The sequence below is a fragment of the Halyomorpha halys genome, unplaced genomic scaffold (assembly GCF_000696795.3).
Source record: "Halyomorpha halys isolate HHAL.00 unplaced genomic scaffold, Hhal_1.1 Scaffold1023.1, whole genome shotgun sequence".
Lineage (NCBI taxonomy): Eukaryota > Metazoa > Arthropoda > Insecta > Hemiptera > Pentatomidae > Halyomorpha > Halyomorpha halys.
Genome location: NW_027110911.1, coordinates 617483 through 628620, shown reverse-complemented (window position 1 = coordinate 628620; position 11138 = coordinate 617483). Strand labels below are relative to the sequence as shown.

The 11138-nt window shown below is 32.5% G+C and overlaps 1 protein-coding gene across 1 annotated transcript in view; it reads left to right on the top strand.

Annotated features, from left to right (window-relative positions):
• Positions 1 to 9311: 9311 nt before the first annotated feature.
• Positions 9312 to 11138, top strand: part of LOC106687901 (sperm microtubule associated protein 2-like) — a 22616-nt gene continuing 20789 nt past the window's right edge. Inside the window, exon 1 of the mRNA XM_014432065.2 lies at positions 9312 to 9447. The gene's annotated coding sequence lies outside the window, so the exon portion shown is untranslated. The remainder of the gene's footprint in view (positions 9448 to 11138) is intronic.

The window sequence follows — 11138 nt, the reverse complement described above, 5'->3', positions numbered from 1 at the left end:
TATTAATTTTAATTATTACCTAATGATTAGATAAATGCTATATTTTTCTGAGTTGTTTTATTTTAAATATATTTCGTCTATTGGCTAATTACCTAAAATCATTTCATTGTTTATATACTGCAAATCCTCAAATTGAATAATTTGACTACTCATACCTTTTCAATCTAAGATCTTATTACACAAAAAAACATCAACAATGAGTGATATATACTACCCTGTCAATTTCTTTTATGAAACATAATAACGCCCCAAATAAAGGTTAGCAAGTTGACATTTGAGTCCAGGATGGCATTTTCGTGACATTCGCAGCTGTGGTGAATCAGCCCAGTTTCTCTATTAACTCTTTGACATTTACATGAAAAAAATAATAAAATGATAAGAGATGGAGCTCAAGTATAGTTTAATTTTATACTGGTTTGAATGCATCTATTTAAAACAAAATATTTTAATATTTCTATTCTACAAAAATAATCATCATGAAAAAAAATAAATAAAGAATTTCCATATTTCTGAACTTTGATTCGTAATCTATTGGAAAGTATTTTAAAATTTAGCTATTATTTTAGATAAATCTTTTTTAATTTATTTATTGACATATATATATCTGTGTTTACATAAACATACATACATCTTGTAAATCTGATGCAAAATCATAATGGTACGAGGTGTGGCAGAAAAATAATGAGTCTGGCAACACTGCTAACGATCTTGAAACTCGGCGCTGTTGTCCCTGATAGAGGACGTGTATCAGTACCCTGCCGTAGCTCAGTGCGAGTTTCAACTCCTTCCGTTAACTAATTGATTTTGGTGACTGCTATTAGTGAAGTTGTGTGTCACGCAAAATTGAAAATCGGAATCTAGAGCAATGTTGTACCATTAAATTCTATGGTAAATTTGGGGAATCGACAAGTGTAACGTTTAAAATTTTAAAACAGTCCTATGGGAAACATTCTTTATCCCGATATCAAATTTTTCACTCTCACAAATTATTTTTGGATGGCAGAGAACAAGTAGAACATCGCCCCTTCAGGGAGGCCTTCAACTTCAAAAACCGACGAAAATATTGAATGTGTGAACACTCTTGTGATATCGGCCCGTTGTTTAACATTAAGAAAGTTAAACAACGGGCTGATATCACAAGAGTGTTCAGGAAAACATCCAAAAAAGCGTAATGGACATCCTGAAGACCATACCGGTTGAAGACTTCCAGAGCTGCTATCAATAATGGGAACAACGTGTCCATCGGTTTGTAGCCGCACAAGGGAACTACTTTGATGGGGATAACAGTGATATTTCAAAAAAATTGAAACTTTGATAAATAAAAAATCAGTCTTATAACTTACTTACCTCGTATGATACAAGCTTGTAGAGAAACTACCCCTTAGTAGGGCTCTAATAACATTTCTAGATTAGAAGATCTCGAGGCCATCTTCTTTTCAGGGCCTCGGAGGATTGTTACGAATGGAAGAGGAAGCAAGGCTAGAATAATAATTATCAAAATCAATATTTCTATAAATATACCAAAACAAACCAAAAGATAATATCATAGTGATCGATGAATACGCCCAAAATATATAATGAAATTCAGATAAAATGGTCTTAATATTTTATTCGAAATCGAAAAAAAATTATGTAGCAGATTTTAATTTTTTTTTTCAAACACAAATTTGCTAAACTAGGTAAAACCGAAAAAATACCTAAGAAAAATGATGACTGGTAACTATCTTGCTGAGTATGAAGGCTTAAGTTTTAAGCACCATGTTCTGGACATTATAAAAACAATAGCCACCTGAACGTTAGTTAAAAATGTAGAATACACAAAATATTTAATATACTCAATCCCCAAGGTAGTCTGAAAGTAGTGAAACTTTTATCGACGGTTGCACAACGTTGTATGTTGTGGCGGAAACATCAATAACGCAACTCCCCCCTTAGATTTTGCGATAGTTTCAGTGCTGTCATCAAAAATATAAAAACTAATAAAACTATCTATGATGTAGGTATGTTAGTATGTTATGTAATGTATACGCAGCAATGTAACACAAAAAAAAAAAAACATAAGATTTTGAAACCATTGCTCTACCAATGATGCAATGACGATCTGAAGAAAAATACAGTGAGAGCAGGATGTATTTTATTTACTAATTATTTTTATTTTGAAATAATATAATCAACCACATTTAAAGAAAACCAATATAAGAGATTAATTAACAAACGGACTTTTTGTACAAAAAGATTAAATGAATAGATTAAGGATATAAAGGTTATGATAGAGTGGGGCAAGTGAGCTTTGTGAGTAGGTACGCAAAATCGTCTTACAAAAATCCAAGCCATGAACCTACGACAATAGTGAACCCCTTAAACCCTTAAATGGTGAATTGATTAAAACGTAGATACTAAATATTAGACACTACAGTGTAGTATTAGCATTTACTCTAACCCGTGTGATTAAACAAAAGCTAACACTCCATAGTTGTAACTACACTAAATGGAGTAGTATCCGTAAAATTTTAATGTGCAACAAAAGTTTCAAACTCTTTTCTCCAGTCTATATTCCTTTTGTTTTGTTAATATTCTTCCGTGTCTGTCTCTAGACCCATAATCCTTTTTTATATATTTTTTAATAATTTATTTATTGTTATTGACCACGGTACAAAAATATATACAACTAGTGAATTTTCTATAAGTTATAACATGACGCGATACAAATATGTGAAGAATCTACCCATTGATAGAACTCCAATAACATTTCTAAAAGAGAATATCTCGTAGCCATCTTCTTTTCAACTCCCTATGAGGATTACCATGTAATGAAGGAGAAGCCAGGGATCATAGTACTTCTCAAATGACTATAATAGCACTAAACTAAAATTAAAAAGTTAACTAATCCAATTATTAACTTTTTATCAAATATTAACATAAGTGGAAAAAAATAAATATTTTTACAAGCTGTGGAGTGACCAATGGCAATATCTTCTGCTACTCTTAAAGCTTGCTTCAGCACACTAACGTAAAAATATTTTGATGTGCTTTCTTGAAGATAGTTTTAGTAATATTAAACAAGTGGGACGAGTGCGAAAAAATAGAAGAAAGGGAAGAATATTCTGAAACAGCTTAGTGGAGAATCTAGGGAGGAAGAAAATGCTAATAACGAAGAGATTTTTACATTGCTCATTAGAAAAAAGAGGGAAGGTGACTAATGAATGAAAGTGGGATAAAAGCCAAATGAATACGACAGGAGAAAAAAAAACATTTTTATGCACCTTCCCGGATTATCCCGGCACCATCGGACCTGCCAAAAATATTTCTGGTGTATTATAAGGAGCCTTTAATAATATTACCAATAAAACTGTGGTGTGTACTAACAATTGAAATCTCCATATATAAGATGCAAAATTTATCGATCCTGTCGGAACTAAAACTTTATTTTCTGGGATGAGTCATCAAAGTAAATAACATGATGATGAGTTGTGGCAGTCAGCTTACCGATTTAGAATGGTTAGGAGTATTAAAAGGTTTTCATTTCTCTGAAGATCCCCAAGATTTGATGACATCAGTACACACCCAGACCGGGTGATATATCGTTTAGCCCCGATCAGAGAAATTTTTGAGAAGTTCATGAACTTTTAAAAATGTTATTTTTTATTTAAATAACTTTTTTGGTTCTAAAGATATTTTCTGGGATAGATTATTTTTTAAAGAGTTCCTCAGAAAATTATTTTTATATTTTTATCTTCTTTTTAGTTCAATAAAGAAAGCTCCTTTTTGTAGGAATAAGAGTTTGTCTTTAGTACGCCTTACACATACAATTGGTATTAACCATTAAAGCACAAAAAAAAAATGTAAATCTAACGGCTGTATCATTTTGATACTTGCGCCCTTTGGACTTGGAAGCGATTAAGGTTGAAGCCAAAGGGTACTAGAGACTAATAAACTATTACTTTAATCTCATAACAATGGACGAAATGGCACGGGGGTCTGGGTGATATCAATTTGTAAAAAACATAACTGTATCAGAAATATTAATAAAGAAAATAACATTGCTTCATGAAAATAGACAATACAATTTTCAAAAAAATCTTTAATCTATGCTATGTACTGCCTCTCATGATTTAGTCGGGATGCCAGGATAATCGCTTGAGGCAATTATCTAAAAATTAATTAATTAATTATCTTTGAGTCCTGCAAAACTATTATTATAATTGGATTCATTTACAAAGACTTTTTGTGTGTTTACCAGTTTACTAATTGAGTACCTTTATATTTATAAAATGTTGTTACCATTAACTATATAATATAATGATGGGTGTTATCGTGTAATATAATAGTAAATAAACTACATAAAGGTACTTAGTATATATTTACAGTGATGTTATTAAAATTATTGAAATGATTCAGATAAATGGTTGCCATAAAATATGATTATAGCATTATTACTTATTGCTTAATATATAATAATAGCTGCTGATTTGGATGATTCATATCGTAGTGTGGCGTGACGACTTGGCAAAGGGGATGGCGTTCCATGTCTGAAGAGCCCTCCTTAAGACTTCGTCTCGTCAAAATGAATCTTGCCCTCTTTTCGGTCTTCTTACTTCTGTACCTCTCCGGCTTCTCTCTCTGTTTGTGTTCTATGTCCCCTATACTTTTCCTCTGGCCAGATTCCCTCTCGTTCGTAGAGGCTTTAGAGGCGTTCCTTTTTGGAACCTTATTTCCCATTGGCTATCATCAACCACGCCCAAGAAAAATACTAGAGTACACTTAAAAAAGTGTTTGGCACATGTTTTGTTTATAATTGACCTGACTACCGACAAAGCCAGCAGGTAATAGCTGTTTTTGTTGTTCAGCAAGGACCTTTTTGCCACTTGCGAACTGCGAAGTGTTGTCTGGCACAGACATATGGCAAAGACCCCTATAATATTCATCATTGCTAATACCTCGATACATATCACTATGACAAATAAAAATTGTTTACTTACAATTACTCCAAAAAATGCGGGAATAATTACTTCTTGACCAGACTGTACAAACATTTTAAAAATGAATTACCCACCTAATCAACAGGGAATTTCCCCTCTACGGGGAAAATGCAAGAATGAAATAGACGTAAGAAAGTAATCCTTAAGAAGCAAGAAAAAGTTCTTATTTTAAAACAATTTAAAGGAGACTAGAGGAAACATTCTAATCAGGTCGACCCAATAAATTCAGGATAATCTTCCGATTTATATCCAAAGAGTATATAAGTTAAATGTCAAACCCCAGAACTATACTTTTGTGAAAATGACCTTAATAGATGTAGAAATATAGGAGAATTAGAGATCAAATGTGCTTTGTCAATTAAAAAAAATTATATCCCCTCCTCAACAATTGCTGCTAAACAAATTTATTTGGAAGAAAAATCCAATAATTTATTTATTTATTTTAATATATAATAATAATCAATAGCATAATACAAATGTATCTGTAATTATTCAAAAGAGATACCTACGCTATTCCTGGATACTCCCGATCCGGCTCCTACAGCCACATGTGAATACAAAGTAGGACTTGCCATTAGCCTGATTCTCAACGCATTACTGGATGGCTTGAGTCCCGGTGGAGACCAAATTGTCATGTGCACTTATCATTTCTGGGACCTTGTATGAAAATCCATATAATAAAAGATATCACAGCTATATCATTTCTTTTGAAATCGAAAAAGGTATTGTATCACATTGGTTTTAATTTTCGAACCATTGTACGTTCTGCAAGATCGCTGATTGATCGCATGTAATAATAAAAGGAATATGGTAAAAAAAAAAAATAGTAATTAAACTATTTAGATTGAGCCAACATTACGCCCCACGATGCAGGGCTTTATCAGGGCTAAAAAAAGATACAAACTCTTAAATGATGTAAACATAAATGAAAAATTAAAAAGATGTACAGTAAAATGTAAAAATTAAATAAGAATACTTAAAGGTTTTAGACAAATAATGAAAACGGGAAAAAATAATAGATAAAAAATGAAGAACTATTTAAGACAGTACCAATTAAAAGATGGAAAAAGGGTGGTAAGAATAAAATCAAGAATAAAGGAAGATGGCGAACAAGATAGGAGACGTACCTAACGAACTGGCATGATCTTTAATTTTGTATATCACACAACCCTCTTGTAACCAAATCGTTTGCAAATTTTTGTTAGTTATATAATCTAAATCTGTAAATTACACGAAATAGAACTTATTTTCACAATGGAATCCCTTCAACTCACGTATTTTTTGTTTTGTTAGAGGGCCCAGAAACAAAGGTTTTTAAACTCAATAATTTTAATTTATTGGTAAACCTTGATTTATTTACCTCTCCCTTCGATTATTTTCAGAATCAGAATAATTTTCCCTGAGATTGGTGTTCTTTTATTGGAATATAAATTCTTGGTCTCATTCAGACTTATCTGATAACTTTACCTTTTATTTTAACAACTTGATTCGAGTTAATTCCTATTAATGAATCTTTCATCCTTCCAATTATTTCAAAACTAATGAAAGTTCTTTCGAGATCAAAACGATATAATATTCATACATTAATGTTAAATATGGATTATCTATAATTGCAGGATGAGGATGAGCTGGTATGCTTGATACGTTTCATTACTTTATTTTAGACTTAGGGAAAGTTCAGATTCCTCTACAACTTTTTAGTTGAAACGCCAGTACAAATCAGCAGCAACATAATTTCGTTTTTCACTCAACAATTCATTTTTGCCTTTTAGACCGCTTTGGTGTAGTGAATTTCAAATATTTTCTGCAAGAATATGCAGGGAACTACTACTTTCAATAAAACGCTCAATTTTCATTTATCTTACTGGTTACTATTTTATTATAACCAGTGTGGGAAGGTCGAGTTTTCATTCTGTGGGTACACCACAGGTAATAAAAGTCAACCCAAAGAAAGGATAAAGATAAAAAATAAAATAAATATTAAAAAGAATTTAACAAACGCTATTGTTGTTTCGGGATTGCTAAGGTGACGCCTTTAGCCTTACACCTCTTCTACAGCGGCCTAAATTTAAAACCTACATTATTTCGTTATTACGGCCTTAATTATTATAACAAATTCCAGCTTCCTATCGCTACACACGCTCAAAATGGATTGACAAATGTTTTTTTTCATCTTACTATTACTATATCAATTTAACGAAAGGAGATTTTATTTAGACAGAATATTCATTATTTATAATATATTCATCATAATATATTTTATTTACTAATACTTCATAAATTTAAGAATATCTTGAGTCCTCCCATGTAAGCTCCCTCCATTGAAATTCGTTTTTCAATTATTGACACTAGTGTTCAAAACAAGTTCCAGCGGCAGAAAATTCAAGATTATTTCTCCAGTTAGAATAATTATCAGTCTTCATTCCTCTGCTGAACTATATCGTACTAAAACGAGACGCGAAAGTCAAAATTGGCATCTCTGTTGTTCAACAGATACTCTAAAGCCGAGGTGTGGTACCTCGAGGATCCTTTCCCAGCGGAGTAACCTTTTTTGATATCACTCTTTTTTATGGCTGACCCTTTTTTTCTGGGAGTAAATTTTTAGGAAGGAGTTGTTTTTTGTGGTATATCACTTCTCTGTGGTTTAATTTAAATTAAGAAAATTAGTGAATAGGCTTTTGAAATTTTTTTCACCCCCAACTTCTCTCAATAGCGATAAATTAATTCTTATTGTCTTATCTCCAATAGTACAACTGCAGTGTATTAAGGTATATATTTATAATAGTTTACATAAACTTTGTACTAATTGTCAAACCATATCAAATTGATTAATTTTGAAGAAAAAAAAGACAAACAAAATTTATTAATTTTTAACTTTTTTTTTACCTATGTTCGTACTGTATTCGAAGATTTGAAAACAGTTATTTATTCATTTTTTAGAAATTCACTTTTCGTTAGAGGGCCCTATTCGTATTGGGGTTTGCAAAATGAATTCAAACCTGGCCACAAAATCAAATCTGCTCAAGACCCCCAAGTCATATCGATTCTAGGCCTCAAAAATAACTCTATTGAAAATAATCTGATCCGACCCAAAAAATTAATCAACCTTGGGCCCCGAAAAGTAAATTTGTCGCGGGCCCCAATCGTCTAGGTACGTCTATGTTCTAAATTTCACTATTAATGAAAAACAATAACTAATTAGCAATAGTAAAGGTGTCCAGGGATTAATTAGAAAAATTAGTTCAAGGACTAGTACGACACTGCACTAGCCCTCTACATAAACCAGCCCTGCCGGTTGGGGCCTGCAGCTGTTATTTTTGAGCCCGGGACTGATAAAATTTTAAGTTTATGAGCGAATATATAGGAATAATATTTTCCTGCCTATCATCATTACATTTGGTAGGGTTGTGAGTTGTGACAGTTCACTGGCGTATGCATAATCCAGTTAATACAAATGTTAGTCAACAGACGTCATTTGTAGTAATAATGATCACGCTGTACCCAGTGCTACATTACTGTCACGACAGTGAAACTATAGTGAAGGTGGTAATGGCTCACACTTTTGCCGCAATAACAGAAACTTCAAGATAGTCCAATGTTTAGGCGTATTCCTGCGGTAGTTAAGGTGATAGTTTCTTCCCTGATATTATTTACATTATTAACTATCACGCTACAGCTCGTTCGACAAGACGCTGAGCGGGTACTTTATGTAGGAGAGAAGCGGTAGGACTGCATATACCATAAAGCTATTTAACTTAAAAATAATAAGGTGTTCTACTGGTTATAAATTCTTATATATAATGATTTATATATTAAAAAACCTCATAACTTCCACAATGAATTGATTAATTCGAAGCCGTTTCGGACTTACGCTTATGTACATTTTCAAATCGATTCCTCGCGTTAGTATATAGAATTTGTCCATATTTTGAATCATACTAAAGGATATATTCTTGTCACGTTCTTGGCTGTATTAACGCAGCACTGCTCAAGAACTGTTAGGATAACAGAGACAGGAGGCAGCCAGTGATTGGCCCTTACTCCTTCCACGTTGAAGCCTCACCTTTTTGGCGTCACTTTTCCTGGCAGATAACCCTCTCCCAACATACTCCTCTCTCCAAGTTATTATGTTGCGAAAATAGTCGCGCTGCGTTCGTTATTTTTCGGTCATTTTTCAGGCCTATTTTTTCGCTTGGGTAGATTATCTATAGGTAGATTAGTTTATTTACTTGATAATTAAGTTCAATTTCGGTTTTAATGGTTTGCTCATTGAGAGATCCAAGTATTTCATCCAACACATGTTTTAAATAAAATATTTATAAAATTAATAAGATAAAAATATGTATATCATTATGTAAATAAAAAAATATATTGAGTTTACTAAATTGAATAAGCAATAACTTTTTCTCTATCAACAAAGAAAATTATCAAGTATCATATTTGGAAAAGCTAGTAAAAGTTAAAAAAGGTAAGTTATAGGAAATCAAATTTATATGCAACCAATGATACAAAACAAAAAAATGATTTGAAAACCATAATATTATGTGAATTATGGGAACGAGTTATGATAAAGAACTGATGTTGGATCTTCTCTTTTTTTCTTTTTTGTTAACTTTTAGATTGTCCATACAACAAATAAAACTTGTAAAGCTAATTCAAAATAATAGCCTAATCTAGTATTTACTAGGTTGTATAAGTTGTAACAAACTTGATTATTACATATTTAAAGAAAAATTGATTTTTATAACCTTTATCATATATAATTCTGTAGTTACAGTATGCCATCCCATTTTAAGATGTTCTGGTGAGATTTTAAAAGAAAACAATCTTAACAGAATTTGTAGCGAGAGTTAATAGCTTGAAGTAGGAAAGTTGATAGAAACTTTTCACTTCTTTAACTAGCATGGCCTATAGGGAAACCAAGTGAATCATTCTCCTCATGATGTGATACTAATCTGCATTACTGTAGTTTTGTATTTCCTTTTGATTAGAACATATTTTTGAAATATTCTACAACATTAGAATCTTCATCTTTCAGATAGTAAAATATGTCAGTAAATACTACATCATTGTGTCTCTGATGTGTCAGCTTGATAAATGTTCTGATGTTGTACATTACTTTGCGAGAAAAAACTATTTGTAACAACTTGATCCTAATGTCTGTTAAGATTTCGAGTTGTTTAATCATGTTGTTATATTCTTCTTTTTATGTAATACATTGTCATCAATAATTTCTTCATAATTAGTATTTAAATAAAAAAATTTATAGACCTGAAGTAAACCCAATATTTTAGATTTAAGTTTAAATCAGAAAGAACATGCCTCAAGCTTTTATTAGAATCCATGTGTTGTGACTTCCTCTTTGGAGACCTAGGGTAACCTCCATGTTCCCTCCTGGTATTGTAACATGTTGTAACAATAAAAGTCCGTTAATGTATTTAGTGTCGTTTGCTTCCGAATGATCCACAATGATCGTTGATTATAAGGTTTAGTCCCTGAAGGCGTAATTCGTTCAGGAACTAACATTTGGCGACGAAATTAAAGAACCCGCGAGTGTTAAGTATTATCGCGATCCCGCAGTGAACTACGACAGCAAGATGTCTAGGTTACAAGGTATTTTTTTCGAAGAAACGGGCGATTTTAACGTTTTCCATACAAAACTGAAAAACTATTTCATCAGGGAAGACATCAATGACGTGGATAAAAAGAAAGCCACCCTTCTCACAGTAATTTCGGACTCGATAGTACAGCTACTTGAGAGTTTGTGTATGCCTGATAAATTGGACGAGGTGAACTATGGGACATTGATTAAACTATTACAGGAACATTATGCACCCTCTAAATCTTACTTCAGCCAACGACATTTATTTTATTGCGCCACCAAACACACTGATGAAACGGCTCGGGAATGGGCCGCCCGACTTAAAACTATAGCTGCTCAGTGTAAATTTTGGGGATGAAATTGCTATTCTTCTCAGGGACAAATTTGTGTCCGGTTATGGGGAAGGCCCTGTACAAGACAGGTTATTTGAGGAGGACGCATCGCTCCCAACATTGACATTAAAAATTGTTGCGGGCATTGCATCTGGAAAGGACGCTGCCTACGAAGAACGCAAACAAAGAGTCAGCCTCCAAGTCAAGCCCGAATCAGGTGTATTT